The 14,858-nt window shown below is 40.2% G+C and overlaps 1 protein-coding gene across 1 annotated transcript in view; it reads left to right on the top strand.

Moving 5' to 3' along the window:
- The first annotated feature begins 1,394 nt into the window (after positions 1-1,394).
- The window catches only part of HNF4G (hepatocyte nuclear factor 4 gamma), a 134,273-nt gene continuing 120,809 nt past the window's right edge, over positions 1,395-14,858 (top strand). Inside the window, exon 1 of the mRNA XM_027127858.1 lies at positions 1,395-1,702. The gene's annotated coding sequence lies outside the window, so the exon portion shown is untranslated. The remainder of the gene's footprint in view (positions 1,703-14,858) is intronic.

Below are 14,858 nucleotides of genomic sequence, written 5' to 3'. Positions count from 1 at the left end.
TGTTACTCTTCTGCCTCAGCTGTCTGTGGAGGGTTTCCTGGAGCTGACGTGGACAGAGGCCGCTTTCGTGACATGGTTTGCAGACCACGTGGGCAATGAGGACCCAAAGAATATGTTTTGCTCAAGAAGGTCGATTTAAAGAAAATAGTATCTGATCTCTCCCTTTTGTTCTGATTTCTAAAACAACCAACTACTTGTTTTTAAGACAGCCTTTCAGCAAGAGATTCCGAAGGAGGAAACTGAGAAAATTTAGTAAACCCCATCTAAAAAGAAAAAGAAAAAATACCTGATCTCCCTGGCATTTTTATTACAGTCTTAAAATAACCACCACCCCCCTGGTCGGAAAAGAAAAACGTTACGGATTAAGCAACTATTTATCTCATGAGGATAATTACTTGTTTGACCAGAAGTCATTCATTCCTGAAACCACGAAGTTAAACTGTTCAGATGTTTTTAATAGCCACAGCTTCTGGCTATATTGCTTGGCTAACAAAAGCCTGATCTAGATGACCAGCGCATCTCAGATGGGTCTGAGCATCATTTCTCAAAGTCTAAAGTTTGTGACGGCTCCCAGGGTATGCGAGGGAGGGAGAAAGGAAGCTTTCCATCAGATACATATGTAAAGAGGTACTGACTGAAGCCACAGGTGGCTGGGTTGGCTGGGAATGGAAAACTGGTCTCCCTCTACTTCCCGGAACTCTAGCAGCGCAAGGTGGTCGCATGCCTCAGGGCAGAAGTTAACCCCAGCGGCCCAAGGTGCAGTTTAATGAAATGGTTGCGGCTTCCCCTAGTGGTGTGGCCGCAGTGCTGTCCCTAGGAACCTATTTAATTCCCTTTAATAATACTTCCGGCTCTTTTCTGGACCTCATTGGCTCGGAATTATATCTGCATTCTCGGGTCAGAAGGCTTCTCCCCGCTGCCGCTTTTCCAAAGGCACTGGTCGAGGGCTGACACAGCCCTAGGCGAGGCATGACCCGGGGCGGGGAGGAGGACGGTGCTCGCGTCGCCGGGGCCGCGTTTGGCCTCAGGCCGCGGGCGCGGAAGCTGGCTGGGGGTCCTCCAGGTGCGGGAGGCGCGCGCGAGAGAGAATCCGGCTCGAAGGGTCAAGCCGCCCGGCGCCTCGCCCTGATGGTGGAAATTTAGGCATGTGGCGTGTGGCGGTTACCGCCTGGCGGCCTCCGGGAGGCCCCGGAAAGCCGCTACGGTCCACGCAGCCTAGGCTCTGGGACTTGCTGGCGCGCCCGCCGGTCGCCCTGGGGCCTTGGGAACAGGGAAATGAGCGCGCCGAGGCGGTGGCGGCCCTCGCTGCTTTCAGTTTTCATTGAGACTGCTGGTTACTGTTTAACATCCCCACCCACGTTTCAGTTTGTTTAGTAAATCGACCGGACTGTGAGAGGCCGCTGCTTTGTCGCCATTGAGCAAAGCTAATATTCTCCCAGCATATGGTCTAGAGTCTTTGCTAGAGATCGGGAAAAACAAACAAATAAACAAACAACAACCAAATCCTTAAGCCTCTTCTCCCAGATCACCCCGCCCACCCCTACCTCCCACCTCCGCGCTTTCAACCTACTTCCCAGGCTGGGAAAAGTGCTGCACAGAACCCCGCTGCTGGGCCGGGGTGGGGGGAACCTGCCGCCGGGAGATGCGGCGGCTGCCGAGCCGCTGACTGCGACGCAGGAGCTCCGGGAGCGGCTCCGCGCAGGTAAGTTTCTCGGCCCGTGGCCCCCGACCCGGGGCTGAACCAGAGTCCGCTGTCCCCGGCCGGTGTTGGGCCAGGAGGAGGCTTGGTTCCCCTCAGGCAGCTGAAGGAGGGACGCCCGCCCCGGGAGGGGCTGAGCCTTAGGACCCCTAGGCCAGAGGAGCTGGAAAGGAGATACCTCGAGGCCTCCCACAGCCGGAGGTGGAGGGAGGAAGAAAGGGCCGGAGGACAGGCAGCGGGAGGCAAGCGCAAGCCGTTCACCCAGGAAAAGTGAAATAAAAGTTGGATTTGTTTGGCAGAGAAAGTTTTGGTGTCTATCGGCGGGTCACGTGGTTGCCAGGTCTCTGGGGGCTTTGGTGGAGTTTTTTTTTTTTTTTTTTTTTTGTGGCCTGGGGCCAGGCTAGCGCTTTGGGATATCTATGGACCGCGGAGGTTTGTAGGGAGGTGTTTGGTCCTGAAGCATCACCCCAAGGCCTTTGCTCCAGCCTCAGTTTATGCCACTTCTCCCTGAGACGCATTTGGAGAGTGGGCACCTTCCGATGCTGCTGCTGGGGAGATTTTGTCTATACTTACATGGACATAAGTATATCTAATTCTAGTTAAGTCACTTTGGCTTCCTTTGGGAAGAACTGTCCTTTGGAAGCTTGTTTAAACAATGTGCCAGTTAAGCAATAATCACTCCCTGTCTAACGGGATTAACCCTGCACGTGATAAGATCTTTGAATTGAATATAATGGGCTTCATACCTGATGTGCTGTGCTTCTAAGACTTGCTCAAAACAGAGTCAAAGGACCCCTCTCCAACTAGCAAACAGTCTTCAGTCAGCTTCCATGCAGACTACAGAGGCTGTACACTTAATGGGATGTCCTGAAAGCTAAACACCTCATGAATACTAACAGTTCCTGCTTTTGTTTTGTTACTTTCCCCCTCCTTTCCGTTCTTTTTACATGCATCGTCTCTCTAGTCATCGTTACAATATTCTTCCCTTCCAGCTCTCACCACTTTTTCTTAATAACCTTGTTATCCCCACACTTCCCCCTGTTTTCATCTTTTGTGCACTCTACTATCAGTCAGGTCACCTGATCTATTTATTGTGAGTTTGAAGTCAGTGACCTAGCAGGGTTGGGCTTCTCTCTGGTACCAACTGGTGGAGGAGGTGGAGGAAAGCAAGGTGGCCAGTGGTGGTAAACTACTTATTTTTCACTTTTCAAAGTGGAATGGAGGTTGAGAGCTGTTTGTCCTCTTCTTCCCATTCCTCCTAAGCTCCATTTATAGGCCTACAAATAGGGAATATTTCTCAACATGCTTTATGAAGGTAGTACAACTTTTTAACGAGAGTGTGTCTCTTAAGATCTCATAAGCATTTTATTCTGCAGTGGTGATTACAAGCATATGGGACAGCGGAAATTATTTTGGGAATTGCTAAGATTTTTTTTTAATACCCGCATGCAAATAATAACTTTGAGTTCCCCGTTTCTTTTGAAAATTCTTATTTTTATGAATTCTAAAAGTACTACTTGCTTATAAAACAACATGAAAATTATAGTAAAGTATAAAGTGAACCCCCTTTCCTATTCCACTCCATATGTGTAACTGCCATTGATGGTTGGAGTTGTGTGCTTTCATGGGTGTAACCACAGGAATTTTTCTTTCATTATTTCAAAAAGAATGGATAATGGTTCATATACCAGTGTTCTGAAATTTATTTTTAATTTAATATTTCTCAAATATTTCTCTGTCCATATATGAAAATTCTGTTTTAAATGTATTTACCCAATGTAACCAGCCAGCCAATATCCCCCAGAATATTCACTTGGATTTTCCAATTTCTTACTATTACAAACAGTGAGGCAGTGGATATCTGTGTACATTAGCTCTGCAAGGGTACTGCAGAAGATTTATTCTGAGAAGAGAATGGCTAGTTCCAGGGGGACATTCACTTTAAATTCGATGGATATTGCAAAGAGCCCTCCTAAGTACCCACAGTGTATTTACCGTACTCTTGCCAACACTGGATAATAATGATCTGTTTAAAATGTTGCCAGTCTGGTTGTTGAAAAATGGGTTTCTCATTGTCGGAGTTGGATATTTGGAAATTATGTAAGCCAGTCCTGTAACATCTGACTTCGAGAGCTTGAGAATTTTGCTTTGAAAATATAGTAATAAAGTGGAAAACAAGTTAATGCATTTTAAAATACGGCCTTATTTTGAGCTTGTAAAAGATGCCACTGTATTAGTTACTATCTATCCATTTACCGAATGGCTGGAGATACTGATACATGCTGAGTGAGAATTTCTATGTTGTAAACATGTGACTCTGATGTGCCTAGTGGTTGCTGTTGTGATTTTGTGGCTCTTGACTTCACATCCCTGGGAATAAAATCACAATTTTAAATGAGGTATCATAATTTGGGGTCCTTAGGAAGCTGTAGAGGCAAACAAAACAGCTGAGGGTACAATGATACATCCTTGTAGAATCACTTCTCTCCACCCTCCCCATAGGAACGTTCACCTCTTGGTATTAATAAGCTCATACGTAGATACATGGGATGCTTCAAATATGCCTTACTCCTACAGTTGGGAGAGCTATTTATGAATATTAATAATATACATATTTTAGCTGAAACTTACTGAATCCTTAACATGTGTTGTGTATTGTTCTAAGCTATTTATATGCATTTTTTCTCTTAGATTCTTTAAACAAATCTATGCAGCTTTGCTAATATTCTCCCCATTTTCAGATGGGAACAATGAGGCAGAGAGAAATTTTAAAACTTGGCTAAGGTCACACATGTATAGGTTATAAAACTGGGGATTCAAATCCAGGCCCTGTGGCTCTAGGCTCTAGAGAGTAACTGTGGCATCTTCAAGAAGTCCTTGGTTGTTCATAGCACGGGGCTGCCCAGCTGAGGGGGATGTGAGGAATGATACCTGGGTCGGACTCCACAGTCCATGCCATGTCCCCTTGTTCTTGACTGAGTATTCCTGGGGGGAAGGCACTTTTCTAGGTCACAAAATGTCTGTAAGGGCTAGCAGCAACCCTGCTCTTGATGTATCAGGAGCTCCATGTATACATATTTGCATGCTTATATAAGTACCTTTGGAACTCAATACTCTCTCGCCCATTCATCATAGTTAACCCTTAAAGAAAAAACTCTCCCCTACTACGTACACTTGCTACCTTGTATTTAATACATGAGGGGACAGAATGCTCTCTATATGGGAGAACTAGCTCATAGCTTCTGATGTTGTGTTGCCGTGAAAACCTTTGGTTTTATCAAGATGACTTTCTGGAAAATGCATAGGGAATTTATTTCTTTTCTTTTTTTGTAATTCTCTTAACATTTTGGGGGACATGACGGTCTTTGAAGATGACTATCTCATGGGCTATAAGCCAAGAAAGACTGCTTTGTTGTCACATAGGGACGTTTATATTCCTGCCCAGCTATTTACTATAAGGGGAGCAAAAGCTAAGGCACTTGGCCAAGTTAACCTCTGAGGCCCAATTTCCTCATTTTTGAAGTGTATGTGATTATAACATCTATCTCGTAGAATTTCTATGATGATTATATATGTTAATACATGAAAACATTTAGAATGTTTATATGCCTGGCATATACTGAGTATCCACCATGTATCTTGTGTAGCTGTTGTTGTGATAGAATGAGATAATTCATCTACAACACTGCTTGATTGTTGGTAATAAGTGTCATCCGTTTTTATTGATCCTCTCTCTAGAGAAATTATACTTATGTACACAAACAAATTGCATAAGACTTCAAGAGTTTATGGACCCCTAGAGACCTGGCCAAGCCCTCTAACAGGCCTCGGAGATCAGTGATGAAGAAGAGAGACATAGTCCCTGACTTCATGGAATGTTTAGCTAAGCAGTGTAGACAAGGATCGCCTTGAGTATAGTTCAGTGGTTAGAACATGGGCTTAGGAATCATCAAAACCTGAGTGCAAATCTCAGTTCTGCCCTCTGCTAGCTGTGCATCCCTGTGTGTTACTTAACATTTTTGTGCCTCAGTTTAAAAAGTTTTAAAATGAGAATAACAGTCTTTACCCTTAAAATATATGTGGATTAATTCTTGTATTATTTAAGCCAAGCATTTTGTTTATTAAATATTTGACCCTTTCTCTGCACTATAGTTCAAATATGGAAGAATCACATTTATATATGATAGCAAAAAGTTGACATAGACATCTAGATAGTGTGTCCCCTGTCCCCGTCTCATTTAAAAGTATCTGCTGAATCTGTTGATAGCATCATCTGAGCCTGGTAATTTAGTATTTTTTAATATTTTGAATCTTTGAGTATTGTTCCTCTAGGTTTGCTAACTGTATTGTGCTTTGCTTGTGCTCCTGGCTTACTGAAGATTATGGAATCTGTCCCAGTATTTTTTTTTTCTTTTGCATTTTGTCATTTCAGACATCATGGCTATAGTTTGCAAATAAAGTCTATATATTAATTTAGATGGAGTTTAATTGTATGCACTGTATTAGATACCCAGAATACAGGTATAAATAAATCAGTGTCCCCACCCTCAAACACAAATAATCTACTTGGAAGACAAACACATATAACCATCTATAACATAGGGTGATAACTATTGCATTAGTACAGTAGATAGAAATACAATGGAAAATAGAAGCACAAAAGATACATTTAGCTTGAGTGGCTGGAAAGATTTCATGGAGTAGTTAATGATTTTTCTGATTAGAACTTGCTGAATAGAGAAGAATGAGAAAGTTGTTTGGGGCGGAGGAGGTGACATTTGAAATAAGTGGAATGGCAAGAGATGAATTTTGAAGGAGCACCGGGCCAGATTCTGATAGTCTTGAATGTGGGTGACAAAGATTTGAGCAATGTCCTCTAGGCAGCAGGGAGCCATCCAGAGTCTGTAAGCAGGTTGGGTTATGAAAGTTTTCTTTTTCTTCTTTTTTTTTTTTTTTTTTAAATTGATTGGCAACATTTTGGAGGATGGATCAAAGAGGGACAGACAAAAGACAGGGGAATAGTAGGAAGCTTTCCTAGTAGTCCAATGGAGATGTGAAGAGGATAGCGTAGAATCTAGAGACGTTTTGAAATTCTTTAAACTGGACTTAAGAACTGTAGAATAAGGAAGATGAGGGAATGTGAGGGATTGAAGCTGACCTTAAATCTTTAGGATTGTACAGGAAGCTTCGATTTGATCCCGGTCATTATAGATTCAGAGTTTTTCAACTATTATAATCCTAAAAGTTGTACACATTTTAAAACTTAGTTTGCATGGCAAAAGTAAACCTCATTTGGCCATCTGAGCCACATTGTCAAGTACTTGGGAAGAGGATTGTTTCTCTAGTTTGGGCTAATGTTCAGCAAAGCAATTACCATTTTTAATCTGAATTTTTGCAACAAACAACTGTTCTCCCTTCCTGGTTAGTCTTAACCCCAGTCAGTTCCCATGATAACAGTTAGAGTGCTATAGAGGAGACAAATCTGATCATTATTTTTTCTTCCATTTAAAACCATTCATTCACTTCTTGATGCCCTTATCATCAACTCCAAGTGTATTCACATCACTAGACCCCATGTAACTTTGTCTGTGATTTCCACTCCAAGCTTCATCTCTCTTTTCTTGACATCCCTTACCTTAGTCTTTAGCTGGAATAAATCTCTTCCAGTTCCTCAAATGCACCATGCTCTGCACCTTCAAAAGCGCGGTTTCTACTGTTTGGAAAACTCTCTGCCAGTGTCACCATCATTTCCCCCCTCTATTCTAGCCAGCTTCCACTTATCTTGCAGGTCTTTGCTCAAATACCAACTTTCCTGACCTCCTGACCCAATATACCAATTGAATTGTATCTTGTTCTTTCCCTAACATGATACTTACAACTTCATCACACACAGTGGTTGCACGTTTGATGATGATTCTCTTAGGCTTGAGTGTTAGGCTTCTGAGGGTAAGAAATGTATTATTCTCGCTCATTCTTTAGTTAGGCATTTAGTTGAGGCTTAATGAGCATGTGTTCACTGAATGAATGAGTATCTGTAATGGAAAAGGAAGGTGAAATGCCAATAATAGAATTAAAACATTTGTTAAGAAGCTCATTTTCAAGCACTGCATTCTATATTGGGGATTAAGCAATGACTGGAAACAATTCTCTCCTAAGATTCTTATGTCTGGTTAGCAATATGCATTAAAGAATTATTACTCACTACGATAAGGGCATATGTTGAGTACTGGAGAAGGATTGTAGAAACCCAGCAGAAAGGCCACTAACTTTTCCTGGAGTAGGTTATGCAAGAGATAACATGTGAGTTCTTCATTTTTAAGTCAAGAGGGATATAATATATTGATATTGAGATATAATTACATTGAGATAAGTATACTGAGATACAATTTGCATTCAGTAAAATACACTACCAAGCGTAAAATAGATAGCTAGGGGGAAGCAGCCGCATAGCACAGGGAGATCAGCTTGGCGGTTTGTGACCACCTGGAGGGGTGGGAGGGAGAGAGACTCAAGAGGGAAGAGATATGGGAACATATGTATATGCATAACTGATTCACTTTGTTATAAAGCAGAAACTAACACACCATTGTAAAGCAATTATACTCCAATAAAGATGTAAAAAAAAAAAATCCATCCTTTTTAACCATACACTTCAATGAATTTTGACAAACGTAGGCCGCTGTGTAATCACTACCAACCACGATGAGGATATAGAACCTTTCTGCACAACGCTCCCCATAATTCCCTTGTGCCCTTTTGCAGTCAGCCCCTTCCACCTCTCCCCGGCAACCACCAGTGTGATTTCTGTCCCTAGGATTGCCTTTTTCAGAATAATATGTACATAGAATCATATAGTATGTAGCTTTTTGTGTCCTGCTTTTTTCATTTCACATGATAATTTTGAGATTCATCCATCAGATTCATCCATCTTGTTGTGCTTATTAGTAGCTTATTCCTCTTTTAAAAAAATAGATTTATGGGCTTCCCTGGTGGCGCAGTGGTTGAGAGTCCGCCTGCCGATGCAGGGGACGCGGGTTCGTGCCCCGGTCCGGGAAGATCCCACATGCCGCGGAGCGGCTGGGCCCGTGAGCCATGGCAACTGAGCCTGCGCGTCCGGAGCCTGTGCTCCGCAACGGGAGAGGCCACAACAGTGAGAGGCCCGCGTACTGAAAAAAAAAGAGGCCCGCGGACCGAAAAAAAAAAAAAAAAAAAAACAGATTTATGAGGTACAATTGACATACAATAAACTGCACATATTTAAAGTGCACAATTTTAAAAGTTTTGACATATGTATACACCCGTGAAACAATCACCATAATAAAGATAGTGAATGTAGCCAAACCCCCAAAGGTTGCTTTGGACACCGTCCCTCCTGTTCCTCACTGTCCTCTGTCCTGAAACAACCACTGATCTACTTTCTGCCTCTGCAAATTAGCTTTCATTTTCTAGAATTTCTTATCCATGGAATCATGGAGTATTCTCTTGTGTCTGGCTTCTTTCATAATTATTAGCATAATTATTTTGAGATTTATACATATTATTGCATCAACCAATTGTTCATTCTTAAAAGAATTTTCTTTTAAGTGAGTGCTATAACATTGTATGGATATGCCACAATTTGTTTATTCATTCACCCGTTGACGAACATTTAAACTGTTTCTAGTTTTTGCCCTTACAAATAAAGCTAATCTGAACCTTCTTGTACAAAGACTTTGTGAGGATATATGCTTTCATTTTGTTTTATATAGTTTCCTAACAGTACAAAAGCTAGATCTTATGGAAGAAACAGGTTTCCGAAGTAGTTGTACCGTTTTATGTTTCCACCAGTAGTGTTTGAGTTCCAGTCTCTTCACATCCTCACCAACACTTGGTATGGTCAGTCTTTTTTTTTTTTTTTTGCGGTACACGGGCCTCTCACTGTTGTGGCCTCTCCCGTTGCGGAGCACAGGCTCCGGACGCACAGGCTCAGCGGCCATGGCTCACGGGCCCAGCCGCTCTGCAGCATGTGGGATCTTCCCGGACCAGGGCATGAACCCGTGTCCCCTGCATTGGCAGGCTGACTCTCAACCACATCGCCACCAGGGAAGCCCCTAGTGAGTCTTAATTTTAGACATTCTTAAAGGTAGATGATGAGATTACATTGTGGTTTTTATTTGCATTTCCCAGATGACTAGTGATGCTGAGCATCTTTTCATGAGCTTATGTACCATTCATGTATTTTCTTTGGTTGTTCAAAACCTATGCATCTGCACCCCCTGCCCCACCCATGTTTCTATTTTATTTTATTTATTTGTTTGTTTATTTGGCCATGCTGCACAGATTGTGGGATCTTAGTTTCCCGACCAGGAATCGAATCCAGGCCTTTGACAGTGAAAGCATGGAGTCCCAACCACTGGACCGCCAGGGAATTCCCCCCACCTATCTTTTAAAAATTAAGTTGTTTGTCTTCTTATTATCAAGTTGTAAGTGTTCTATGTATATTATAGCTACAAGTCCTTTATCAGATACAGGATTTTAAAACATTATCTCCCTATATGAATTTAATCTATTGTACAAGAGGTAGGATTTGACTGAGAGAAGAAGAGACTAAAGGATATTCTAGTCATAAATAGGAATAGCATGTGCAAATAAAAAGGTTGGTTTTGTGGTTTCATGAGGCTCCAGTGTGTGGTAAAATAGGAAAAGGTGGTGGAAAGTGAGTTCACAAAAACAAGAAGCCTGAAAATAGAGGATTTTTGAGGTCATGCTGTGGAATTTAGACTTTGTGTGTGTGTGTGAGTACTAACATTAATAAATATTTATACAGTAACAATATTGATACTAATAATTGAGTTTCACAGTTTATAGAATTCTTTCATATGCACAATTTACAGTGTTTCCCTCTACATTATTTAAGTCCTGTGACAAACATGGGAAGACACTGGGACTTGGAGATTAGTGTACACGATATTAAGTATAGGTTTTGGGGTTTCGAGCAAATGTCTTTTTGGCTAGTGTGTGTGTGTGTGTGTGTGTGTGTGTGTGTGTGTGTGTGTGTGTATGTACATTTGTGTGAGAAAGAGTGACAGCTGGGTTGGTCTGCAGGGGCAGAAGAGCACTTACCCAGTTGGGCAGGGGACAGCGTCCTGCTGAGCTCTGGTAGATGTACAGGAGACCCTGGTAAAGGTTGGGGAGTATAGTTGTAGTACTTTGAAAATGATCATTCACAGTTAACATAGAATGTTTAACAAAAATTCCAAAATCTCAGAGGATTTTCTGGACTCTGAATTTTCTTTCAGTTGTCTTGATTCTAGATGAATAAAGTATTGCATGTGTTCTATGTATTTGTTAGTTAATTTGCTAAGGGGAAAAAACCTGTATAATCAAGTTCTTTATTTTTTAATTTTAACTTTTTAGTTTCTCATGGGAAGTTCAAAGATAATGGGAAGTTTTCAAACATAATCCTTTGGTTCCATATATTCTGTTTCCATTGTTCTGCTCCGTACACTGCCCTCTCTCCCTCTGCCATTGCCACGCACTACTCTGTTCTTACCTCAGGTCAACTTCGTAGACGTGAAAAAAGTTACATGCTAAACAGGCTCACAATTTAGGAATTAAATCTTTCCTTTTTTTTCCTCACTTGCAGTTTTTGAAATTTCCTCATTTGCTCCTTTTTTGTAAATTTCATCCATCCTTAACTCCCATGGGTTCTTTTCCTGGTGAAAGAATTGAAGCATTTTGAATATTCAGTTAATTATAAATATGCATACATTACTATCTTCTCTTCAGGAGTCATGAATAAGTACTAGTTGAAAAGTTTCTCAATTAGTAATTATTTAATAATGAAACATCTTGGGAAGCAAGGCTTACAATTTTTAAAAAGCCTGGAGTGTTTTAAAAGATGATTTTCCTTTCTTGGTTTAGTTGATCAGCTTCTTTCTGGACAAAGATTCCTACTACCCAAAATTATCTTTATTATGAATACATTAAACAGGAAATGTAAGTATATGTATACCTAGCATATATCATATATATTGAAATACTTTCCGTTACCAAGTGACTTATGAATTTTAATAGTCATATTTTTCTTCTATTTATGCATGGATTCCCAGAAAGTTAAAACTTGCAAAGTAATTGTCATCTAAGTAGAGAGCATTTTTGATATATGTTCTCAAACTGCCTTAAACTCTTAAATTGTAATGGAGAACAAACAATATACGTGCCTAACGTGTAGTTCCTTTATTTAAACTTACAACAATTGTTAACAGCATTGTGGTTTTCTTCCTATGTAAAGCACATATTTTGTCTTACAAGTGAATTCAAAACCTGACATTTCATTTTGTGAAATTGAACTGATAACTTGTATATCAGAAATGAGTAGCTATCATAAAAATGAATTATTGGTTAAAAAGGGTTATAATTCAGTTAGGCAAGAGTTTTTGAGTATTATGTTCAAGACATATAGTGGCTTAAGTGATGTAAAGAATAAATAGAATCCTTAGAGTTTAGCAAACTAGTTAGAGATATAAATATAAAAAATAATTCTCATTCAGATTGGTTTATGGTGTTATAACATGCAAACCACTTATTCCAGGATACACACACACATATATATATATATATATATATATGTATTCTTATATGTGTGTCTGTGTGTATGTGTATATATATATATATATTATTTGCCCACAAATAATATACATAAATACTATACACTGGTATATACACACGTACATACACATTTGTATTTAGATTCTAAATGTATGAGATGCTTCATTCCAAGTTTAATTGAGCTAAGTAAAAGAGCTTAATCAATCTTAATAATAATATGCTATATTTTCCATTATCTGTCATAAATGTCTTAAGTATTATTCCTTGAACAGTTTATCAATTTTAAACAAAATAAATAAAAAGCAAAAGAGAAGTAACTATCAAAGCTAGTGAAGCTAATTTCAAAAACAGAGGAAAATGGGAGCAAAATGTGGGAAATTAATTAAAGCTGGAATTATATAAATCCATTTCTATAAAAATATATACACTGAAGAGATTCCATAGTTCCTCTTTTGGGTATAGTGTATTCTAGATATTGGGAAAGCCCAGAGAACTTACCTCAAACGTACATTTTTTTTTTTTCTATTGGAAGTAAAAAAGGTAAATAAAATATTTCTTTAGGTAGGTGTTTTAGTTTGCTGGGACTGCCGTAACAAAAACCACAGATTATAAGCTGGGACGAAGTGAGAGAGTGGCATAGATTTATATATAATACCAAATGTAAAGTAGATAGCTAGTGGGAAGCAGCTGCATAGCACAGGGAGATCAGCTCGGTGCTTTGTGACCACCTAGAGGGGTGAGATAGGGAGGGTGGGAGGGAGACGCAAGAGGGAGGAGATATGGGGATATATGTATATGTATAGCTGATTCACTTTGTTATGAAGCAGAAACTAACACACCACTGTAAAGCAATTATACTCCAATAAAGATGTTAAAAAAACATTAAAAATTTAAAAATTAAAAAAAACCCCAAATAAATGAGGAAAAAAAGAAACCCACAGATTGGGTGTCTTAAACAACAGAAATTTATTTTCTCACAGTTCTGGGGCCTAGAAGTCCAAGATCAAGGTGTTAGCAGGTTTGGTTTCTTCTAATGCCTCTCTTCTTGACTTGTAGATGGCCGTCTTCTCACTGTGTCTTCACACGGTCTTCCCTTCACGAGTGTCTGTATCCTAATCTCCTCTTCTTATAAGGACATCAGTCATATTGGATTAATGGATGACTCACCCATAGGAACTCATTTTATCTTAATTCATCTTTAAAGCTCTATCTCCAAATACAGTTATATTCTGAGGTACTGGGATTTGGGACTTAAACATATAAAGTTTGTGGGTTGGGGAGATACAATTCAGTTCACAACAGCAGGGTAACGTAAAGTATTAGTCTTATTACAGCCTTAGATATTCAAGTCTTCCTATGGCTCATGAATATTTTTTGTTTTAGACTCTAAGTTAAATCAGTTAACTGAGCCCAAAACCCAAATGATTCATGTTGATCTCTAGAAGGCCTTCCTCTCTCTCTTCACACTTACCTCCATCCATACTCTGCCATTGTTCCCTTAATGTTTCCTCCCTTTTGATCAGTCCCTCTGGCCAGGACAAATGGCAAAAATTGGTGTGGCTTGAGATAATATCTAGATTCAGTGAATAATATATAGAAAGAGAAGAAAGCAAGAGAAGAAAGGAAATCAGGATACTAAATATTTAATAAGGTTAAAAAAAAGTCTGACATTCTTTATTCTACATATAACTTGAAAACATATTTCATGACATGATTTTTTTTGTTTGGATTAAGATATAATTATTACTAACTGCTAGTTTAGAACTCTAAAGCAACACTCTGCCATAGAAATACAATGCAACCCCATATGTACTTTTAAAAGTTTTTGCATCACCACATTACAAGTGAATAGAAATAAGGGAGAGTAATTTTAATAATCTCTTTTATTTAACTCAGTGTATCCAAAGTATAATCATTTCAACATATAATCGACATAAACGTTATTAGAGATAGTTTACATTGCTTTTCATAGCAAGCCTTTGAAATCTGGTGCTTTTTTTTTTTTGCGGTACATGGGCCTCTCACTGTTGTGGCCTCTCCCATTGCGGAGCACAGGCTCCGGACGCGCAGGCTCAGCGGCCGTGGCTCACGGGCCCAGCAGCTCCGCGGAATGCGGGATCCTCCCGGACCGGGGCACGACCCGGTGTCCCCTGCATCGGCAGGCGGACTCTCAACCACTGCGCCACCAGGGAAGCCCCCATTTGAATTTTTTTCCTGGAATTTTTTTTTCTCTTTCACATCATTCAGTACTCTTACTTCCCTCTGTGTCTCCTCTATGCCATTCACCTTATCTGAAGTATAATTCCTCTTCTTTATCCTTAGATCTGTTCTTTAGTAACATTTTATATTAATTAGTTCTCAAAACTCTCAATATTCTTCTACCTGCTCTTAATTATCAGAGCAGAATTATAGCAACATCCGAGGAATTTTTTTTTTTTTTTTTTTTTTTTTTTTTTTTCGCGGGCCTTTTTTTTTTTTTTCCTTTTTCTGTTTGGGGCCGCGGCTTCCGACCTCGAAGGCTCTGCGGGCAGTGCCCCTAGCGCACGCCGGCTCCCCCCCGCGGGGTCCC

The sequence above is a fragment of the Aethalodelphis obliquidens genome, unplaced genomic scaffold (assembly GCF_003676395.1).
Source record: "Aethalodelphis obliquidens isolate GAN/ISIS:26980383/991018 unplaced genomic scaffold, ASM367639v1 scaffold33, whole genome shotgun sequence".
Classification (NCBI taxonomy): domain Eukaryota; kingdom Metazoa; phylum Chordata; class Mammalia; order Artiodactyla; family Delphinidae; genus Aethalodelphis; species Aethalodelphis obliquidens.
Note: the sequence above shows the minus strand (reverse complement) of the source record. Positions and strands in the feature narration are given on the sequence as shown.